We start from the raw sequence: 24,807 nt of genomic DNA, 5'->3' as shown, positions 1-24,807 counted from the left end.
ATTTGAGTAAAATTTTATCAACCTACTTCATTTCGTTCGGAAGCTAGAGTGATTTCCACAGACGGATAGACGGACAGACGGACGGACATTGATAAATCGACATAGAATTTTATGCTGATCAAGAATATATATACTTTGTGGGGTCTAAAATGTATATTTCGAGGTGTTACAAACGGAATGACAAACTTAATATACCCTCCATACTATGGTGGAGGGTTTGCTGATTATGAAGGATGACCTTCCATACAAAAATACAAAATTAAAATTTTAGGACCATTTCTATATTATTTTTTAAACTCATATACTTTTCGGATATGGCGAAAATATGGTTATATTTTGAAATAATTTTTAAAATATTTTTACATCATTGTTTTTAAATCTTTTTTATTCTAAAACCTTGATAACTATCTGTATTCGATGTTCCAATTTTAAAATGATCTCTATTGATAAGAAAAAATAAATAAATTCTTACACCTCAAAAATTCAAAAACAATTTTTTCCTCTTCTTGCGAATAAGTGCTACATTTTTCAACTTTAGCACTGTAAATTTAAAGAACAAAAACAGGTATGACTTTGAGATTTCGGTAATGAAGTGGATCTTGGGTTCTATAACAGTATAAAAATATTTATTTCATTTCAACATTTTTTCATCTAATCTCCGTTTGTTGTGATTTCAGCCCTCTGTGCGTCATTGTTTTTAAAATATAGTTCAAACAATTTATTATCGGCGTTTTTTATATTATTAAGAGATAAATAGATTGTTTCCACTTGAAAATAATTTTTTTCATATGTTTTTTTGATACCACAACATTTTTATCCTTTAGAAATACAAAAGAGAAAGTAAGGTAAAAGATGTGGCTAATAGAAGCCAAAAATAGTGTATGTTTGCGTAGCAAAATGAAAATAAAGAAATTGGAGAAAAATAAAAACACAAATGATTAATATTTTTTCCAACTAGAGTAGTGGTTTGTATATTTTTTATAGGGTGGCTGTTCGTGAAGCAAAATTACAAAAGGTTTTTGGCAGTAGGACGTAATCCTATGCCTTTTGGTACTCGTAGAGTCGGTAGAATACTGTAAAGGCGGCAAATACAAACGTCACTCCTTAGGAAATGTCATTACCTTTGACATTATATACGAAGTACAAAGTCGTATTAAGAGGTAGTAGACATTACCTAAGGAGGAGAAAAATCACCCGTGTTACAAATATGTAATATTAACGCAATTTAATGAAAATAAGTTCGAAATTAAACAGTGTAAAAAAGTAAAACGAAAATAAAACACGAGAAAATTAATATTTATGAAATAAAACAATTTTCGGTTTTTATTGATGTTTTTATATTAGTCGGAAAACGAATATAACTTTACATTTGTTGAACAATGGTGTTGCAGAAACATCTAAGGATGTTATAACAATTATACTGAAAAGGCAAACAAAAGGTGTAACCGTCAATTTTTGAAAATTCTTTATTCATTTTTTCTCATTTTTTTCAATAACAAGTGATGGTCGATGAACCATCAAGGCAATAGAAAATTTCATTCAACAAGTTTTAGATCACGGGCCTAAATCTAAGCCGATTATATTGGGCAAAGACCGGATACCACCCTAACAAAAATAGTAAGTTGAGCCTAGGGAAACCCTAGACGAATGCAACCGCGATTTTATTACCTTCGGGTACACATCTGGGCAAAGAAGGTCGGTATCTGCTAGTTGCATAGTGGTCCTTTATTAGGTTTAGAGCAGGTTGCGCGGGGGTGACCACATGACTTAAGAACATGCTAAGTTTGGTCGTAACGATACCGGATGAGAATGAACGGACGGATGATTAGCAGATATCTTTCTTTTGACGGACGAACTACGAATTAAATGCAAGAGACGTGTAGTCCCTACTACCCGAAAGTCGGACATTCCTATGGAGTGTTTGGTTGGAGTGAAGAAGGGTGTGGTGGTTACCGCCACACCTCTTGCATCGTCGAAGACTGAAGCAATATCTAAGAAAATGAAGCAATCTCTAAGAACAATCGAACAGTGTTGGCATGTTTGTTCGTGATACCATAGCATTTTGTTGTTGTAAAATGATCAGTCTTAGTCTATTATTGTTGCTTTTATAAAAACAACGATTGTTTAATAATGGAGTTTGTTCCTTAATGTTTACCAGGAGAGGCAGGGAATACCTTGTTTTCGGAAAGAGCCACCAATCCTCATCAGTTCCCTTTTTTCTGGAATATTCGCCCTAGGAGTTATTTTTAAAATAAAAAACTTTTTTTTTACCCAGGTGACGAGATCGTAAGTTCAATAGAAGAGGAACGAAAGAATTACATAAAATTAAAATTCTGTTGGAACATCTTCTAGATCTTACAACCGCACTTATCAACATTTTCATCTTCCTCCACTTGTTATGCTTTCGTTTACAAGAACGAAGTAGCATAACCATGAAAGTTGGGTTTGTCTTTTACAACAAAAACCTACCACTGCTAACCTAACACCGCCGCACAGTGGTTTAGAATAATTTTTCCGTGGTAAAAATTCTGTAATTGTTAAACGAATACAGATATTTTTTAATACAATTTTTTTATTTTGCATGAATTAATGTGTGGTTTTGTGTTTTATATCCTCCTTTTTAGAAAAATCCATCTCCGATACATTAAATGCAGTGAAACCTCCCAAATGTGAAAACGGTCGACCGTTGTCCAGTTTTAGGAAGTGTCCGCCTGCGGTAGTTTAAATTAAAAATTGAAAAAAATTATATTTTTTATTGCTCATTTAATAAAATGTACAAATAGGAGATCAATCAAACTACAAGAAACTAATTCACAATATATATATATATATATATATATATATACTAATTCACAATATATATATATATATATATATATATATATATATATATATATATATATATATATATATATATATATATATGGCTAAAATTATCAAAATACCGAATATCGGGGGGTACAGTTATATGGGAGCTATCCGAAGACGTGGACCTATATGGCCCATTTTCAATACCAAAAGTCCTGCAGACATAGTACACATTTGAGTAAAATTTTATCAACCTACTTCATTTCGTTCGGAAGCTAGAGTGATTTCCACAGACGGATAGACGGACAGACGGACGGACATTGATAAATCGACATAGAATTTTATGCTGATCAAGAATATATATACTTTGTGGGGTCTAAAATGTATATTTCGAGGTGTTACAAACGGAATGACAAACTTAATATACCCTCCATACTATGGTGGAGGGTTTGCTGATTATGAAGGATGACCTTCCATACAAAAATACAAAATTAAAATTTTAGGACCATTTCTATATTATTTTTTAAACTCATATACTTTTCGGATATGGCGAAAATATGGTTATATTTTGAAATAATTTTTAAAATATTTTTACATCATTGTTTTTAAATCTTTTTTATTCTAAAACCTTGATAACTATCTGTATTCGATGTTCCAATTTTAAAATGATCTCTATTGATAAGAAAAAATAAATAAATTCTTACACCTCAAAAATTCAAAAACAATTTTTTCCTCTTCTTGCGAATAAGTGCTACATTTTTCAACTTTAGCACTGTAAATTTAAAGAACAAAAACAGGTATGACTTTGAGATTTCGGTAATGAAGTGGATCTTGGGTTCTATAACAGTATAAAATATTTATTTCATTTCAACATTTTTTCATCTAATCTCCGTTTGTTGTGATTTCAGCCCTCTGTGCGTCATTGTTTTTAAAATATAGTTCAAACAATTTATTATCGGCGTTTTTTATATTATTAAGAGATAAATAGATTGTTTCCACTTGAAAATAATTTTTTTCATATGTTTTTTTGATACCACAACATTTTTATCCTTTAGAAATACAAAAGAGAAAGTAAGGTAAAAGATGTGGCTAATAGAAGCCAAAAATAGTGTATGTTTGCGTAGCAAAATGAAAATAAAGAAATTGGAGAAAAATAAAAACACAAATGATTAATATTTTTTCCAACTAGAGTAGTGGTTTGTATATTTTTTATAGGGTGGCTGTTCGTGAAGCAAAATTACAAAAGGTTTTTGGCAGTAGGACGTAATCCTATGCCTTTTGGTACTCGTAGAGTCGGTAGAATACTGTAAAGGCGGCAAATACAAACGTCACTCCTTAGGAAATGTCATTACCTTTGACATTATATACGAAGTACAAAGTCGTATTAAGAGGTAGTAGACATTACCTAAGGAGGAGAAAAATCACCCGTGTTACAAATATGTAATATTAACGCAATTTAATGAAAATAAGTTCGAAATTAAACAGTGTAAAAAAGTAAAACGAAAATAAAACATGAGAAAATTAATATTTATGAAATAAAACAATTTTCGGTTTTTATTGATGTTTTTATATTAGTCGGAAAACGAATATAACTTTACATTTGTTGAACAATGGTGTTGCAGAAACATCTAAGGATGTTATAACAATTATACTGAAAAGGCAAACAAAAGGTGTAACCGTCAATTTTTGAAAATTCTTTATTCATTTTTTCTCATTTTTTTCAATAACAAGTGATGGTCGATGAACCATCAAGGCAATAGAAAATTTCATTCAACAAGTTTTAGATCACGGGCCTAAATCTAAGCCGATTATATTGGGCAAAGACCGGATACCACCCTAACAAAAATAGTAAGTTGAGCCTAGGGAAACCCTAGACGAATGCAACCGCGATTTTATTACCTTCGGGTACACATCTGGGCAAAGAAGGTCGGTATCTGCTAGTTGCATAGTGGTCCTTTATTAGGTTTAGAGCAGGTTGCGCGGGGGTGACCACATGACTTAAGAACATGCTAAGTTTGGTCGTAACGATACCGGATGAGAATGAACGGACGGATGATTAGCAGATATCTTTCTTTTGACGGACGAACTACGAATTAAATGCAAGAGACGTGTAGTCCCTACTACCCGAAAGTCGGACATTCCTATGGAGTGTTTGGTTGGAGTGAAGAAGGGTGTGGTGGTTACCGCCACACCTCTTGCATCGTCGAAGACTGAAGCAATATCTAAGAAAATGAAGCAATCTCTAAGAACAATCGAACAGTGTTGGCATGTTTGTTCGTGATACCATAGCATTTTGTTGTTGTAAAATGATCAGTCTTAGTCTATTATTGTTGCTTTTATAAAAACAACGATTGTTTAATAATGGAGTTTGTTCCTTAATGTTTACCAGGAGAGGCAGGGAATACCTTGTTTTCGGAAAGAGCCACCAATCCTCATCAGTTCCCTTTTTTCTGGAATATTCGCCCTAGGAGTTATTTTTAAAATAAAAAACTTTTTTTTTACCCAGGTGACGAGATCGTAAGTTCAATAGAAGAGGAACGAAAGAACTACATAAAATTAAAATTCTGTTGGAACATCTTCTAGATCTTACAACCGCACTTATCAACATTTTCATCTTCCTCCACTTGTTATGCTTTCGTTTACAAGAACGAAGTAGCATAACCATGAAAGTTGGGTTTGTCTTTTACAACAAAAACCTACCACTGCTAACCTAACACCGCCGCACAGTGGTTTAGAATAATTTTTCCGTGGTAAAAATTCTGTAATTGTTAAACGAATACAGATATTTTTTAATACAATTTTTTTATTTTGCATGAATTAATGTGTGGTTTTGTGTTTTATATCCTCCTTTTTAGAAAAATCCATCTCCGATACATTAAATGCAGTGAAACCTCCCAAATGTGAAAACGGTCGACCGTTGTCCAGTTTTAGGAAGTGTCCGCCTGCGGTAGTTTAAATTAAAAATTGAAAAAAATTATATTTTTTATTGCTCATTTAATAAAATGTACAAATAGGAGATCAATCAAACTACAAGAAACTAATTCACAATATATATATATATATATATATATATATATATATATATATATACTAATTCACAATATATATATATATATATATATATATATATATATATATATATATATATATATATATATATATATATATATATATATATATATATATATATATTGTGAATTAGTTTCTTGTAGTTTGATTGATATCTGCTAATCATCCGTCCGTTCATTCTCATCCGGTATCGTTACGACCAAACTTAGCATGTTCTTAAGTCATGTGGTCACCCCCGCGCAACCTGCTCTAAACCTAATAAAGGACCACTATGCAACTAGCAGATACCGACCTTCTTTGCCCAGATGTGTACCCGAAGGTAATAAAATCGCGGTTGCATTCGTCTAGGGTTTCCCTAGGCTCAACTTACTATTTTTGTTAGGGTGGTATCCGGTCTTTGCCCAATATAATCGGCTTAGATTTAGGCCCGTGATCTAAAACTTGTTGAATGAAATTTTCTATTGCAAGAAACTAATTCACAATATATATATATATATATATATATATATATATATATATATGTATATATATATATGTATATATATATATATGTATATATATATATATATATATATATATTGTGAATTAGTTTCTTGTAGTTTGATTGATCTCCTATTTGTACATTTTATTAAATGAGCAATAAAAAATATAATTTTTCTCAATTTTTAATTTAACCTACCGCAGGCGGACACTTCCTAAAACTGGACAACGGTCGACCGTTTTCACATTTGGGAGGTTTCACTGCATTTAATGTATCGGAGATGGATTTTTCTAAAAAGGAGGATATAAAACACAAAACCACACATTAATTCATGCAAAATAAAAAAATTGTATTAAAAAATATCTGTATTCGTTTAACAATTACAGAATTTTTACCACGGAAAAATTTTTCTAAACCACTGTGCGGCGGTGTTAGGTTAGCAGTGGTAGGTTTTTGTTGTAAAAGACAAACCCAACTTTCATGGTTATGCTACTTCGTTCATGTAAACGAAAGCATAACAAGTGGAGGAAGATGAAAATGTTGATAAGTGCGGTTGTAAGATCTAGAAGATGTTCCAACAGAATTTTAATTTTATGTAATTCTTTGGTTCCTCTATATATATATATATATATATATATATATATATATATATATATATATATTTAATTTTTAACTTTTCTTTTTTATATTTAACTTTTCAATTCGACTTAGAATACTAATATATAAGAATACATCTATTAATTAATAAAAAAAATAGGTATATATGTAAAAAATGAAAAAAAAGTAAGTAAAGTAAAATTTAAGCCACACAACACAATTTTATATATTTCATAAAACACTACTTGATTTTTACTAACCATAAATAATATTTTAAAAATGTCGCTTAAGTCAAAAAAATTGTTCTATTTTTCGTTATTCTCATATAATATTTTTTTTTACTACAAAATATATTATAGATTATTTGTAAGCATTGCTCTCTATACAAAAGAAAAAAATATGAGTAACTTGTAACTAAATTTTAAAATTAACCAGAACTAACTAACTTTAATGAACTGACTCCTATTTGTAATTGTATATGAATAAAATTCATGAATTATAAAATTATATGAATTAAATTCAACTAAGAATAATCATTTTAAACCGTTGATTATTCTTTGTTAAAAAGGGAGTTGTAGTGTGTTTGATTCATCCATGTTGCCATACCTTCCGTACGACAACGTATCATACTGGTTGACACATTTGTCCAAGTTGTCATGCCTTCTGTATCCAACTAACAGTATGCTTCTACTCAAGTTACAATACCTTCAGTATGTAACTTTACACACTCACTTTATTAAGGTGTATTGTCCGCACTACTCCGAGATAGTAAGCATGCATTATGCTCACTAAGCGTTTCCCACGCTCACTTTATTTTTCATTTAGCTTAAGTTAATTTTTGTAAGATAATATTAGTTCAGTTCTAATTTGAAAAAAGTAAGGAAGAAAAGTTTTGATAATTCGCCAAATTAATCAGTTACCGGTAACTGCTGAACGAATTGCGCTGGAAACGAGAAAGGATCCACATCTTGGTAAGATTACAAAGTTATTGGAAAGTGGACAGTGTTTGTCAAAAGCTGGTTACAAATCACCTAAAATGAACTACAAAGTGTCGTCAGGGTGTTAAATGTTGGAACACCGAATTGTGATCCCTCCTAGATTTCGGGGCGATTTAATGAACGATTTGCATGGCGCCCATCTAGGGATGGTTAAGATGAAAGGCATAGCCCGGTCCTTCGTTTACTGGCCGGGCATTGACAAAGACATTGAGAGCACTGCGAGAGAATGCGAGAACGAGTGCACATAGATTATGCGGGTCCCTTTGAGGGAATGATGTTACTCATCATAAGCATGCCTTCTGTAAATAGTTGAAGGTAAAAGTTACCAAGTAAATGACCGCAGCTGCGACGATTATATTTCTGGATGATTTGTTTGCTACATACGAAGTACCATTAATAGTAGTTTCCGATAATGGAACGAATTTTTCTTCGGCTGAATTCAAGAATTTTATACAAAGAATTGGCGCTAAGTACCACAAATTTACTGCTTCCTACCACCCAGCAACTAGCGGCCAAGTGTCCAAACGGTGAAGAATTCATTAAAGGCTATGTGTACAACGAAAATGACATTGAAGGATAATCTAAACGAATTCCCGAGACAGTACAGGAATGCACCTCATTCGACTACGGGTTAGGCCCCAGCACAGTTGTTCCTAGGGCGACAGTTACGAACACGTTTAGATCTAGTGCGCCCACAAGAAACTAGTAGTAAAGTAACAGCCAAACAGTTCACGAAGAGCAGCTGTAAATACAGGGAAATGGAAAAGGGTCAAAACGTGTACTTTCTGTCCAGAAATTCTCGCATTAGCAAATTGCTTAAAGGCAAAGTGACCAAACGTTTGGGAGATGTCCACTAACAAATTCTGTTCTAGGGAAAGTATAATAGAAGACATATTGATCAACTTCGTGGTACAGATCAAAATGATATTGACACATGCAGTCGGCGCACACCAGTCAACAGTAAGGAAAACTCTGTGAATCGTCCGAATAGCTACGAAGCTGGTTCGAGCATCGTCACCGACGAACAACAACAATCGGTAATTGAACAAAACGAAGAGGACGTGGAGACAACTATCTCAGAGATTGAGCTAGAACATACCGAACATTTTTCAACTCCACCCGTCTCATGAGGACACCCAAGCTTCTTCGACATCTACTCCATTGCTAGGATTCCCGGAATCAGCCGCATCAACATCTGCTACAAATGTCGACGAACGGGGAAAAGGATTGCGGTGATCAACAAGGGTTCGAAGACCCAGGGTCCTATTCTCTCCTTAGAGGGAAAATATGTTCTATATGTAAACTTGATATTGACATCACTTTTATTTTATCTGCCAGATAGCACTAACTAACATTCACTAACATTCTCAATTCCGTATTCTTTAGTTAGTAGTTCATAGTTTAATCTTGTAACTTGTACATCACAATCTTTCTTAATGAAATAAACTGAATTAAATTAAAACTCCAGACTTTGAGTATACAATACATTCTTATAACAAATAGAAAGAGAGTCGTTTAGTTTTTTTTTTTTTTTTTTTTTTTTTTGTCGATTTTTGATTTTATATAATTTATGACATCAACCGTTGTTTCAGACGCAAATACCACCTTCATGACAGGAGCCATAGATAATGAACTTTGTGCAGGTTGGCATTTACAAATATGAACAGTAGCAGTCTCGGAGAACGTCTGATGTGGAATGTGATGATTCTGGAATGTTATGAGTAGAGTGTGGAGTATTTCCGGAAACAGCATTATCATTCCTCAGAACCTTAGGATTCAGTGTCACTTTCCTAACATACCCGTTAGTTACCGGGACTGGGTATGTCACTACACCGGCATAGGACTGTTCACATACACAGATATTAACTGAAACCGGTTGTGATGGCTTTGCGACTAGGCATTCCCTTAGACGGCATTTTTTTCGCAGTTCTCTTACGTTTCTGACCAGAAACAGATCGCGATGATACAAATTCATCTAGTTCTTGATATTTCTCAAATAATGTAGAAAGATTATCAAATCGAGATTAAGAAGAATATTCTATTTTCATTGATGCCAAGTCCAATTGCAAATTCTTTACAAAATTGTAAAAGTCCGTAGAGCGTTTTTTACAATGAACACAACACCATCGAACACCAACATTATTTCTAATAGTATCAACGAGTTTCGCATTAATACGAGCACACTTAACATGAAATTGATTGAGACAGAACCAACATGTAACACATAACTCATCATCTCCGACAATGTTACACAATTCGAAAGGACACCTTTTTCACATTTTTTTAAAATTATTCCACCATTTGGATCGAATTTGTCAATTCTCAAAAATAATAAAATCCGTTAAAAATCCTGTTAAAATCTTAAAAATACCAAATGTTGCTGTTGTATTAGGGCCTATACGACGACAAACTAACTTTTATCATAAGCCATTAAAATATTCAAATGTGAAAATTGAAAAAAAAAATGGTGAATAATGTCGCTAAGTTACCAAAATACCAAATATGGGGAGGTACCGTTATATGAGGGCTATACGAAGACGTGGACCTGCACAGATACTTTTCTGTCTTAGATTGTAGTATCCATTACGATAATTTAAAATAATTCCGGTAAATAATGTCGCTAAAAAACATCAAAATACCGAATATCGGGAGGTACCGTTATATGGGGGCTATACGAAGACGTGGGCCTACACAGACAATCTCCAAATTTGAAACAATTCCGGTGAATAATGTCGCTAAAATCAACATACTACCGAATATCGGGAGGTGCCGTTATATGGGGGCTATACCAAAACGTGGACATACATGGCCCATTTTCAATACCAAAAGTCCTGCAGGCATAATACACATTTGAGTAAAATTTTATCAATCTACTTAATTTCGTTCGGAAGCTTGAGTGATTTCCTCAGACGGACGAACATCGCTAAATCGACATAGCAATGTATATTTCGAGGTGTTACAAACGGAATGACAAACTTAGTATACCCTCTGTTTATGTAGAGTAATGGGGGAAAAGAAACAATAAGAAAAATAATACAAATAGTATTAATTTCTTTTCTTGCAATATTTGCTGGTTTATTGAATTGCTTTTGGTGTGTTTTTTCGACAATAAGTATTACCTCTTTTCAAATATGGTGTGTTGGCGACAGTGGCCGTGTTGGGCATTCTTTCAAAGACTAAAGACAAGTGAACGCAGAGGTTCTAGGTGATCGCAGAGGATCCCATGTCTGTCTACTAATACAACTACAACTACTTCCAATGAGAGCATGTGTAACAAGGTGAGGTTACCGACAACAACCAATGCCCAGCGACGATCCGCTCACCACGGTCTCCGCCAGGGGAGTTGTATAGGAGATGCCTGTGCGCCAATCAGCATCCGTGATTGATCGAGCAAGGGAAGTTGAGGGGCAAAGTATCTAACTTATACACCCTCCATGCTATGGTGGAGGGTATAAAAAACTGAATCTTGGTAACTCTTCTCAGATGACAAAATAAAGAAGAAATGTTACAACAGCTAATTAGCTGATGTAGCAAAAGAAACAGGAGAAGAGCTAAAAACAAAACGAAACAAAAAAAAACAAAAGCAAGCATAAATTCACTACACCAATTATTACAATATGTGACAGAAACATTTTTTTATTTTTAAAGCACGGAGCACCTCAACTTTGAACAAACAACAGGGTGGCGGTAGTGTACCGAAACGCTACCTCTAAAAAATATTTTAGTGATACTGTACCGGTACAGTACACTATCTTTGTGTACTGTTATTTTCGAACGCTGATAAATATACAACGAAAAGTTAGTGTTTTATTTTTATCCAGATGGCTCTCAGCGGCCGACCCCTTCAAAAACACATTTCACAATTTTTCATAGTATTTTGTTGTTGTTTATTAGTGGAGAACAATGGTAATTTTACCAGGGGGTAAGCAGGGAATACCTAGGCTTCGGAAAGAGCCACCAATCCTCATCTGTTCCTTTGTTTTTTGTCTGGAATATTCTCCCCAGAAGTTATTTTAAAAATAACTTCTATGACAAAAAACATTTTTTACCCAAGTGACGTGATCGTAAGGTCAATAAAGGAGGAACCAAAGAGTTAAATAAAACTAAAATCCTTTTGGAAAACTATAGGCTAGAATGTATTACATATATTTTAATAACCCATAATAGGCCCTGTATATGTTAGATAATTTGTCCTACAACTTCAGCTTAATCAATTACCGAAGCTGATTGACATCACTGACAACTCCTCTACAAACTATCTCTGAGGAGGTTGTAGTATGTGAATTGTCTAAGATAAGTTGTTGTTTTTGTTGCTCACCTCGATACACTCAAATAGTTGTAAATGTACTAAAAATGAGACAAGGGATCCTCAGCGATCACTTAAAACCTCTGCGTTCACTTGTCTGTATTTGCATATGTATTAGAAATAGACAAGGGATCCTCAGCGATCACTTCAAACCTCTGCGTTCACTTGTCTGTATTTGCATATGTATTAGAAATAGACGAGGGATACTCTGCGATCACTTAGAACCTCTGCGTTCACCTGTCTTTGAATATCGAAAGCTTAATCATCAAGGCCTCTGTCGCCACGTCACATACCAAGAGGTAATTTTTAGCTACAAAGAAATAAATCTGAATTCAATAAACCAGCAAACTTATTTTGATTAAAAACACTACTAGCTTGTGTTTTATTTTGCCTTTTCCCCATTTTCATATTAACATTTGGTCGCATCGAGCCGGATTTTTGGAAAGCGAAAAGTTTGCCTGGATATTAATAGATGTTTTTTTCTTCTCTTTGCCAAAGGAATCATCAACAACACTTTCCTCCTCACATTTTGCATCAACCATCTTCCATCAATCTCATCGAAACATCATAAAACAGGTACGTAAGTTCAGTACATTTTATTATTGTGTGCATTTCAAAAAAAAAGTGAAAAAGTGCTGTTTTTCTAATTTGTTTGTCGGTACTGGTCGCCTTTGGTACACCCTATCTCGCGGTATTTTGCTATACAGTCCACTAAAATTTTATTCTGTGCCTAAATCTCCCTTAAATGTTGTGTTAAAATTACTTTTTATTTAATTTTGGTTTTCAAAATAATTGGTTAATTATTTCATTACAATAAACATATTATCTACTCGCAAAATTCATTTGTTTAATTTAACTAAATTGCCGTCATACAGTGCTTTGGTTTCTGTTTGTTTATTTCAATTCACCACCAAGTCAGTGCTTTGTTGAGACATAATTTGTTGTTTTTTTAACAATATTAACACCAATATTCCAAGCGGTTTTTTCCAAGCGTCGTTTCAACTACATACTAACACACTACCGATTTATTTCTCTCCCCAGCTCTCACTGTTGGTTCGTTGTTGTCGGTCGGCTTGTAGTGTGGTGGCTGACCTCTCCCCGTCGCCGTTCGACCATCAAACACTGCTTGTGTTTTATTTTCTTTTGTGCGGCATTCGTAATTCACCACTGCACAGTGGGACCGTGTGGAAAAAATTGTGAATTTCAAAAAAAAAAAAAATTCTTAAATAATTTTTTTTTTAATTTTTGAAATATTCAATTTTTTAAGTGAATTTAGAAAAAACACCTTACATTTGGCCGCTAAGCAGCACATTTGAACTAGTAATTTGTGTTGTAGATTAATATGTTTTTTAAACATTTTGCCAATACAATTTATTAATCTTCGGGAAAAATAATATTATCAATAACAATAATAATAATAATAATATATAGTGGTGATAGCTCGTACACCCTACTATCGGTAGGAACTGAAATATTGATTATTGTTATTATTTGATCTTTTTTATTTTTATTTAATGTTTTGCATTTTGAAAAATTTATACAAATATTATATTGGTTTTGGTGTACTTCTCGAAATTTATTGCTTTCTGATTCTACTTTTCTACAATTGATAACGATTTCAGCAGAAAATCCGTGTGTTTGCCTTTTAGTTGGTTTCCTTAAATTTGTGGTTGGCCTCTTCAGACCTTTTCCGTAATTCAGTTTAGACTCCTCTAAAAGAATTTCGAAATTGTTCTTCTTTCCAAAATCTTGTAAAAAATGTCGGTTAACCCCCTAACTCAGTTTATCCGTGCTTCTGACAATGTTGGAAAAGTTTATTGCCTCTTTTCATTTGCTAAATCCAGATAACCATACGGTTTTCAACCTCGAAATTCGGAGCACGGAACTTCAAGATTTATGGGGTAAAGTCAAAGATACTTATGATAAGTGTATTGATTATTTTATGACTCTAGACGGTACGACTACCGATCAAATTTCTTCTGCGGATTCCAAATACCAATCGACGTGTCAAAACTATTTTGATTGTTTGTCAGAAATTAATGAAAAGTTTCTGAATTTGAAGTCGGTGAAATCTCCTCCAGCAACTCCTACAGTTATAAACGTTAGCACACCGCAAAGTAATGTAGCTTCGAATCTTCGGCAAAATGGTTGTTCATCTAATCGGCCTAATATGGCTCAGCCTGGCTTGTCCAATACTGGCAATATGTCGAATCACCATCGGATAAGATCTGCGAGGAGAACTATTGGTCCACCAACTTGAGAAACTCGGAAGGTCGTTATGTTGTCTTCCTCAGTCATTGCAAATAGGTGATTCTCATCAGAATGTCTTTAGACAGTTTTCTCGAAATGAAAAGTCCCCAAACCTTCCCTTAATGAAATGTACGACGCAGTAGTGCGTGAATATCTTGATTTTGGTCACATGCGACCTGTTTCCCCCTTACAAGCGCCAAATGTTTGCTATTTACCCCACCACCCAGTAGTTAATCTAGAAAAACGAACTTCTAAATTACGAGTAGTATTTAACGCGTCAAATAAAACATCTACAGGTATAAGTCTAAACGACATTTTGCATGTTGGATTAATTCTCCAAGCAGACTTAGTCCTCTTAGTTCTACGATGGCGCCTATTTCGTTTTGTGTTTAATTGCGACATTACTCAGATGTATCGTCAAATCCGCCATCACCCAAGCCATACATATTTCCAAAGAATTTTATTTAGGGAATCCCCTAATGACTCCATTAGCGACTATGAATTACAAACAGTTACATTTGGGGTAAATTGTGCGACGTATCTTGCCATTCGAACTTTGCTTCAGCTCGCCGATGATTGCGAATTAGAATATCCATTGGCTTCTTAGATTTTACGTAAAAGTATGTATGTCGATGACGTTCGTGCTGGTGCTCATGATATAGAAACCATGTTACTTGCTCGCAACCAGCTCATTGCTTCTCTATCCACAGCTAAATTTGAATTGAGGAAATGGACCTCTAATGAGAAGTTTATTCTTGCTTGTTTACCCCCTACTCATTTAGTTGACGCACAAGTATTATCGTTTGTAGAAGCAAGTAGATCTAAACCATTGGGCATAAGGTAGAATGCCAGTTTAGATTCTTTTTATTTTTGTGTGAATCAAATTCCATTTAAATCTGACTATTCCAAGCGGGAAGTTCTTTCACATATAGCGAAATTGTTTGATCCCGTGGGATGGTTAGCCCCTGTTATTGTCGTAGCGAAAATAATAATGCAAAGGGTGGGGTTAGACAACATCGGTTGGGACCATTCACTTCTGGTTGCAACGAAAACCTCTTGGCTCGCCTTTGTTGAAAACTTTCCGCAAGTAAATTCCATAAATATTCCGCGTTGGGTTCATTATAAACAAACTTCTTTAGTGGAATTTCATGTTTTTTCCGATGCCAAATGGTGAAATTAAAGTTAATTTGCTGTCCTCAAAAACCAGAGTAGCACCTATTAAATGTGTTTCAATTCCGCGTTTGGAGTTGTGTGGGCCGTGTTGGCGTCAGATCTTTTAAAGCCTATTGTGAACGAGATAGAAACCCCCTCTTAATGGACTACATTCGTGGTAAATAGAGCCTGTCGAATTCAACAAAATATTTCGGACCCTGATCCCATTGAAACAGAACTTGAAGCTCGTAGCGTCAAAACTCATTTTTCGTTCTTCTCGAATCATGAAGATCTCATCGAACGGTTTTCATATCTTTATAGAGCGTTGCGAGTATTATCGTATGTCCTCAGATTTTATCATAGAACTCACTCAAAATTTTGTGGCCAATTTGTGTTCAATAGTAAAGTCATTGAATCTGCTGAAATTTGTAGGTTAAAAACTCGTTTAGTTATATTAGCGCAAAAAGTTCACTACGCCAATGAGTACAAATGCCTTCTGGAAAAGCGATCCTTACCCTCTAATAATTCCCTGCTATCTTTAAACCCGGTTTTAGACGAATTAGGTGTTGTGCGATTGAATGGACCTTTAGTAAAGTCTGCTACTTTGTCCTACGCAAGAAAATACCCAATTATTTTGCCGTATTCGTGTCGGTTTACACGCCTCCTTATTGATTTCACTCACACCAAATAAGTCCATGGAGGAAACCAACTTATGCTTCTCCTCATACGGATGGAATATTGGATACCTCGGGTAATAAATCTAATTTGAATAGTGATCAGTCGTTGTTAGGTTTGTTTGCTTGAAAAAATCGGGCAAGTCCTCCACTCATGGCTGCACTTCCACCGGAAAGAACTTCAGTTAATCGACCTTTCACTACCACTGGTGTGGACTTTGCGGGTCCGTTTTCATCTTTTTTTTTTTTTTTTTTGCAACCAAAGCAGTCCATTTAGAAGTAGCGTCCGATTTATCAACTGCCACTTTTCTGGCTACATTTCACCGATTTATAGGTCGCCATGGCTGCCCAAAATCACTATTTTCTGATAACGGAACCAATTTTGATGGGGCTTCGCGTGAAATTGAAAAGGACTTCAGAAACTTTATTCATGAATGTCGTGCTACAGTTTGTTTAGCTTTAGGGTATTAAGAACTTACTTGGCAGTTCATACCTGCTGGGGCTCCCCAAATGGTTGGTCTTTGGGAAGCGGCTGTCAAAAGTTTTAAATTGCATTTTTATCGTCACGCAAGAGCAATATCGTATACCTTCGAAGTCGTTTTGACCCGAATCGAAGCTTGCTTGAATTCTCGGCCTCTGTGCCCAATGTCTGATAACCCTGATGAGTTAGTTGCGCTTACTCCTGACCATTTTCTTATAGGCGCACCTCTCCTCTCATCACCCGAACCCCTAATTGAAGAATCGACATTGAGTTTAGTCAATCACTTTCGAAAACTAAAAGCTTTAACTCATCAGTTTTGCATAAGGTGGAAAGAAGAATATTTATTTAGTTTAAATAAGCGCTACAAGTGGAAATACCCTCAAAGAAACGTTGAGATCAATGATTTAGTTGTAATTCGAAATGAAAAATTGCCACCCACTTCTTGGAAACTAGGTCGTGTTTTTGGTATTTATGACCGGTGATGACGGTCATGTTCGTGTAGTGGATGTACGAACGGACCAGGGTATTGGCAGGCGACCAGTCGTTAAGTTAGTCGTCTTACCACACTAAGCATCCCAAATTAACTATCGTCCTTTGTGTGTTGTCATGTTTATTTGTAATAGTTATGGCATCGCAGGAACTTTTCCCAGAAGTTGTCTTGTCTGACTATGATGATGCAATGATGTCCGACCGCGAGGTAGAAGCGGAATTGAGGGCAACCAATCCAAATAGTTCTGTTCCAGATGGTGATCCTATGGTGGAACCTGTTCAAATCACCTCCGCTGTTGACATTCGTTCGTCCAAAACTGAACCCCTCCAAACAGTGGCTACAGCAGCGCTTCCACGCGTCAGACCCGCGCCGGTAAATCCCATGGTCCTGTGCACCCAACCTCACCCGTTACAGAAATGTTCGGTATTCCGAAGGATGGCTAGAAAAACGTATTCGGACTGTAACATCCCACCGTAGCTGCTATAACTGTCTGCGTCCGGACCATGTATCAAGATTCTGCCCAATTACTCAAAGGTGCAAATTTTGTACAAAGAATGAAGTTTCGCGTACGAAGAACTTAGAGACGGCACAACGCACTAACAAATCCATTGTTCCGCGAGGTACGTTTCCAGTACCACCAAGCAACGTTTTACCCACATTGATGTTACCGATAGGTCGCATAAAGTCTTTGTTCCCCACTGTTGTTGTTCGTCTCTGTTTGCCAAAGTCAACCGTTACGGTACGGGCGTTATTAGATCCGTGTTGTCCCGTAAGTCAAGTCTGTGTGTCAATTGTTAATGATCTTCGTTGGCCTACCACAACAGTTAATCACATGACTTACGCGGATTTTATGATTATGCCACTTTATGATTCGTCGCAGAGACAATTTGTAACCGCTAGAGTCGCAAACATAACACGTGGCGTGACACCTTCCTTTTCGGCTCCTCTTAACATACGCGATTCGTTTGTAGATCTCGAACTTGCAGATCCTAATTTTGATAGCGCTGGCCCAATCGCTATGGTACTAGGGCCAGAAATTAATCATAAAATCAAAGCACCTCGCGCTATTTCCAACTCGGTCTTCCTACAGCCATATATACTTAATTTAGGTGGATTATATCGGCTCCTGTGCCATTATAAATATATTTTTCTTTAAACTGGCATATTTAAAACACAAAGATATGTTGAAATCTGAATTAAATATTAATAAAATGCTCAAAATGAACTGAACTTACGTCAAACATGTTTATATAAATGTATTTATTTAAATTTATGAATAGTTGTGTACTATCTCTAGGTATGAGTTGATGATTCATATGGATATATGTATCAAGGTGGGCGGCAATGTATATGTTAGATAATTTGTCCTACAACTTCAGCTTAATCAATTACCGAAGCTGATTGACATCACTGACAACTCTTCTACAAACTATCTCTGTGGAGGTTGTAGTATGTGAATTGTCTAAGATAAGTTGTTGTTTTTGTTGCTCACCTCGATACACTCGAATAGTTGTAAATGTACTAAAAATGAGACAAGGAATCATCAGCGATCACTTCAAACCTCTGCGTTCACTTGTCTGTATTTGCATATATATTAGAAATAGACGAGGGATACTCTGCGATCACTTAGAACCTCTGCGTTCACCTGTCTTTGAGTATCGAAAGCTTAATCATCAAGGCCTCTGTCTCCACGTCACATACCAAGAGGTAATTTTTAGCTACAAAGAAATAAATCTGAATTCAATAAACCAGCAAACTTATAAAAACGGATTTTGCATCCAAACTTTCGCGTCAAATAAACGTGAATAGCCCCTAAATCAACAAAAGCTATACCAAAACGTGAACATACATGGCCCATTTTCAAATTTTATCAATCTACTTCAATTCGTTCGGAAGCTAGAGTGATTACCACAGACGAACGGACATCGCTAAATCGACATAGAATTTTATGCTAATCAAGAATATATATACTTTGTGGGGTCTAAAACGTATATTTCGAGGTGTTACAAACGGAATGACAAACTTAATATACACTCTATACTATGGTGGAGGGTATAAAAAATGTCAGCCATAAAAAGGTATAAAGCACTCAAAAATTAAACATCATCTAAAAACTAAACAATTAGTCTTTCGATTTTAAAATACAAAAAGTTTTAAAACTGCAAAACACTTCACCGCAAGAGGGAGAGTTGCAAATCTTCGCAAGTAGAAACATAGGCAAATGAACATATAGACAACTAAAAGTGAGTTTTGTCTTTTTATCCAGGTGGCTCTCATTATGTTTTACATAGTCAACATGATGATTTATGCGTTCAAATTTCGATGTCTTCACGTACTTTTCACATTTCTTTTATTATGGAACAATTGTCAACTAACAAGTATCCTACAGTTTTTGTTATTTTTAACATTTAAGAATTGAGTGACTTCAATATTCCCACTCAAACCCATAAAACGCTATAGACGACATCTGCTAACCCGATTTTTTCGAAGATAAACGATGAGAGCATTTCGTTGTGTTATCTTCACTTGGAGAGTGCAAATTCTTTTCAAAAAGATTTCTACCATATCTTTTTGAAAAGAATTTGCACTCTCCGTAGAACTTTCAAAATCTGTCTCTTTTGTAGTAAGACACCTTTAGTTCTTTCCATCCTTATCATTACGTTACAATATAATTCTGCGGAAATGTGCACTTCCTTTGAAATGGTTTACAGAAGTTCAGATACCAACTAACATATCTTTTGAATTTTTCACAGGCAAGTCCATCAATTATCTGTAACACAGCAACTAATAATTTTTCTCAATTCACTCTCTTTTGCCGCGTCTATGAGTCTAGAAAACACAAAAATTGAAGAGAATATTGACAGTAATCGTAACAAGTAAAAATAACATAGGTTCAACCGGGCCGATCTTTTAATAAAATAGGCTGTAATACCCTCCAGGACCTTCAAATACAAATTGGAAAGAATTCCGTTGAATAACGTCACTTATATAATCAAAATACCGTTATATGTGGGGTATACGAAGACGTGGACCTGCATACGTACTTTGTAATAAGTTGTAGTACCCATTAATATATACCAATACGATCTATAATGTCGGTAAACCCATAAAATTATGAATATTGAGAAGTACCTTTACATGCGGCTATACGGAAATTTGGACGGACGAACTTAACCTGCCTACTGACAAAATCCATATGTCTGCAAATTTTTAGCTTCTATCTCAATATGTTCAAAAGATAGCGTGATTAGAACGGACAGACGGACATCGCTAAATCGTCTTAGAATTTCACGAAGAACAAGAATTCATATACTTTGTTGGGTCTGGCATGAGTATTTCTAGGAGTTACAAACGGAATGACAAGGTTAATATACCCTACATTATGTGGTGGAGGGTATAAAAAATGGTTCGGTTCAACAAGCTATGGCCAAAAGTTGGGAATTTGTGTCGAAAAAGCCTCAGAGACTAATTTAATGAAATTTGTCAAGCAATTTGTGTAGGGAACTGGATATGTAAAGATTTACACATAACACTTAACCGAACCAAAACCACGGTTGGAGTCGCCTGAAAAATAATTTCAAAAAACGAAACCCCTGTTCATATTGTAGCGTGAGCCACTGAATTGGAAACAAAATATATTCAGTTTCAGAATGATTTTTCGCAAATAAAATTTTAAATAGCAGATTTCATTTTTTAAATTATCCATAAAATTTACAAAACTAACCATTGCAGCATGACACCGACGATACATATCCCAGAAGTCATCAAATTATGTTAAAAGTAATCAACTTCCCTCTCTCGAAATTATGATATGAGTGATACATATACAAAAATATGCGCATAGGTGCAGACGACCTGACAAAATTGGGAACAAGTTGAGTTTAGGGGCTATGCTCGGATCATTTTGAAATTTTTACCGCAGGTGGGTATTTTTAACCTGATTAAGGGAAAGTAATTTTTTCGTGGGGGAAACAACCGGTTACCTGGTTATTTGACCCGAAAGTTCGAATACATAATAATCCGGTTCTACAAAATGTACAAAATGGATATTATTTGAAAGCTTATGGAATTACCTATCCAACAAGTTGTCATATGATAGGTTTATTGGAACCGATTCCGGAGTAATGCAAGAAAATTGGTATTTTTATACCAGTACTTTTTGAGAAACACCTACAAACTTGAAAATAGACCCATTATGGTGTATTAAGATCTACATGCTATATTATAGCCTATATTCTTGCCTTTCCAAAATGGTATCATATGTGCTGATATCTCTTATAGTTACAAAGATATATGTGATGCAAATTATGAAATGGAGATTTTCTCCACTAATATGTATCTAAATATTTTAAAGTAGCCGTCCTTCGGCCGGGGCTTAAGATTTTCTCCCCTGGGGTATGTCCAACACCGGCTACGCGATCCATAGTTTTTCTATACATTGTAATTTTGGTAGGTAGCCGGGCTTCGGCCGGGGCTTGAGGTTTTCTCCTTTAGGGTATGTCCAACACCGGCTACGCGATCCATAGTTTTTCTAAACATTATAATTTTGGTAGGTAGCGGACCTACAAAAACGATATGGACAATATGTGTATTATTTGAAATCTAATGAAGGTACCTGTCCAAGATAGTAACACATATTGTAGCATTTCGAAAAATATTGTGGACTCCCAAAATGGATCTTTTTCGATGTTTGGAGTATTTTTTATTTAATGATTTTCCAAAAAAAAAAAAATCATAAATGTACCCCATTATTTGACCTGATGTTGGTATTTTCTTTATCTTTCAAATTATGCCTATGTATAATAACATTTGCGTATTGTGCGGGCCTGTATCACACGCCAGGCAATACGAATTGAGACCACTGAACCTAATTGCCCCAAAACTACCCTGGTTTGTCTAGGCAGAAGTCATTCTCAAGCTCCAATGGAGGGGGTTGGACTCCGAGGACGTCATTCATCCTGTAATTGCTGGTAGCATCTGCGACTCCATCGGTATGAATGCCACACTCAAACCTGACTGAAAGGCTTCTTGATATAGAGGTTCCCTCTTATAGCGTTGGACCTCCCTCTATAGATCATGTATGTAAATTCCTGACACACCTGGGTGGGGGAGTTGTTTCCAACATATGATGGTTGGAGGAACACCCAAGCAGGTACTGCAACAAAGGCGTGATACATGAGGAATTCCGGAAAGGTTAAACAGTTCCGGAGATATCACTCAACTTTGGGAACTCCCTGGCTTTGGACTTCTTGTTCCAGAATTCCACGTACGACTGCCGTCCACACATATAGTTGATTATCCAACGTTTCAAACTTGGCCGGAGGGTAGTTCTCTGCACGTCCTCAAACAGTGTAGCATGACAACCGTATCGAGAGTCTTTGATAGGTCAAGTGCTATCACACGGAAACTATTTGAGTGGTTAGCGACAGGTTGGGAACTTTCGTCAGGTACTCAACTCCCGGCGTATCCAATTGTTTCAGCGTTACCATTAAGACTCCGTCTGGGCCCAACGCTTTGAATGACTTAGAGTTCCGGATGACATTTGCAACATCACTCATCGTAAACTGTGGTGGTTTCATCTTGACAGGAAGACATCTGATACGACGCAGTACTCTTCGCTTCGCCCTGTAGCACTCGGGATGCTCGACAAATTGTCGGTAAAAATGACTGAGGTTCTATCATTCTTTTTTTCAGTGTTCAAGAGCGACCTAATCGTTACCCACAGCTTACACATATCGGTTTCAATGTTGCAACACTTCAGATGGTTTAGCCACTTTCTCCTCTTATGCTCCTGTAACAACCATTTGTCTTCCACTGTCAAATAACTGATTCTAGGATTAATGGGGTTGGAACGGCGCAGATCATCACGCTTATATGCTAATCCCGCTGCCTCTGCTGGGAAATTTGTTCTCATCTCGGGTATTTGGCCAACAGGTATAAAGTGATCAGCTGCAGGTTTGATAATGTTTCGGAAAATCCTTTCTACCACCCGAACATCAGTAGGGATAGTCAGTTCTCTGAAGCGACGGTTGGGGAATTCTCCCAACTCTGGCCAGCGAGCTTTTCCATAGTCACATCATTTTTTTCACAACGGATTCTTCATTTTAGTTTAAAAATAATAAACAAAACAAATTTGTAATTAATTTCGTGAAATAAATCTATTATTCAATTCTTCAATATAAAATAAGCGAATAGCAGTACCCAATTCTTTAGTTGAATAAATAAAATATATAGAAATATGGCAACATGAATTCAGTAAACTTTACGTTAAAAGATAAAGGAAAGTTGGTCTGATCTTTTGCATATCAGACAATCCATATTTAAATGAAACTACCAAAACGATTTAATTATCCGACTACATAATTTTTTATATATATAGGAAAGATTTAATAACCGGCCCTAATCTTTTACCGTAAAGTTTACGGAATTCATGTTGCCATATTTTGTATTGACTATATGACAATACCAGACAAATGTATTCAAATAAAACAAGTAAAAAAGCTGTAAGTTCGGCCGAGCCGAACTTTGAATACCTTCCTTCCACAGTAACATCGGCAAAGCTAATTCTGTCAAAGCGAAATCAATAATTTTTAATATCGAATTGAAACAGTATGTTTGAAGGTAGATCCGGTATATCCGATTATCCGGATATGCGACCCGAAAGTTCGGAAAGAAAATCCGGTTCTTAAAAATTGATATGTACAAATTTGATTGTTTAGACGTGGACCTGCACAGACAATCTCCTGTCATAGTCTGTAGTATCCAATACAAACATCAAATATCAAATTTGAAAGAATTCCGATGAGTATTGTCGCTGAAATCGTCAAAATACCGAATATCGGGAGGTACCGTCATATGGAGCTATACCAAAACGTGAACATACATGGCCCATTTTCAAGTTTTATCAATCTACTTCAATTCGTTCGAAAGCTAGAGTGATTTCCACAGACGGACGAACATCGCTTTGTTTGCAGGTCTGAATTGCGCTGAAATGTGGAAAAAGATACGTGCTGGCGGTTGTTTGGGAGAGGATTCAGATTCTATTGAGAATACGTTTGATGTTAATCTTCTCAACGAATTGTTTGTCCATTCTCCCTCCTCCTTCAGACCGAGACCCGTGGATCTCACTGGGTATCTTGGCCAAGGCGATAGTGACGTTATTCGTGCCTTAGGTGCTATTAAGTCCGAAGCTGTTGGATCAGATGGCATACCTGTAAAGTTTCTAAAGCTTGTCCATCCATATTTATCGGCCTATTTTGTGCGATTTTTCAATACTATTTTAATGACGTCTAACTATCCTTTTGTTGGAAAAGGGCACGTGTGGTTCCTATTCCCAAGAACAAAGGATGTAATAGTATGGAAAGTTTACGTACTATAAGTATTCTCCCCGCAATTTCTAAAGTATTAGAGCATCTTATGAAGTTTCAAATTTTGGATTACATTGAAGATAAAAAGTTACCGAGCGATTTTCAGTTCGGTTTCAGGCGTGGTTATAGCAGTG

The 24,807-nt window shown here is 35.6% G+C and overlaps 1 protein-coding gene across 3 annotated transcripts in view; it reads right to left on the bottom strand.

The window, feature by feature from the left end:
• The window catches only part of LOC109611932 (uncharacterized), a 147,923-nt gene that overhangs the window by 110,344 nt on the left and 12,772 nt on the right, over positions 1-24,807 (bottom strand). The gene's annotated exons all lie outside the window — the stretch shown is intronic.

The sequence above is a fragment of the Musca domestica genome, unplaced genomic scaffold (assembly GCF_030504385.1).
Source record: "Musca domestica strain aabys unplaced genomic scaffold, Musca_domestica.polishedcontigs.V.1.1 5, whole genome shotgun sequence".
NCBI classification, from domain to species: Eukaryota; Metazoa; Arthropoda; class Insecta; order Diptera; family Muscidae; genus Musca; species Musca domestica.
This window is presented reverse-complemented; position numbering and strand designations above follow the sequence as displayed.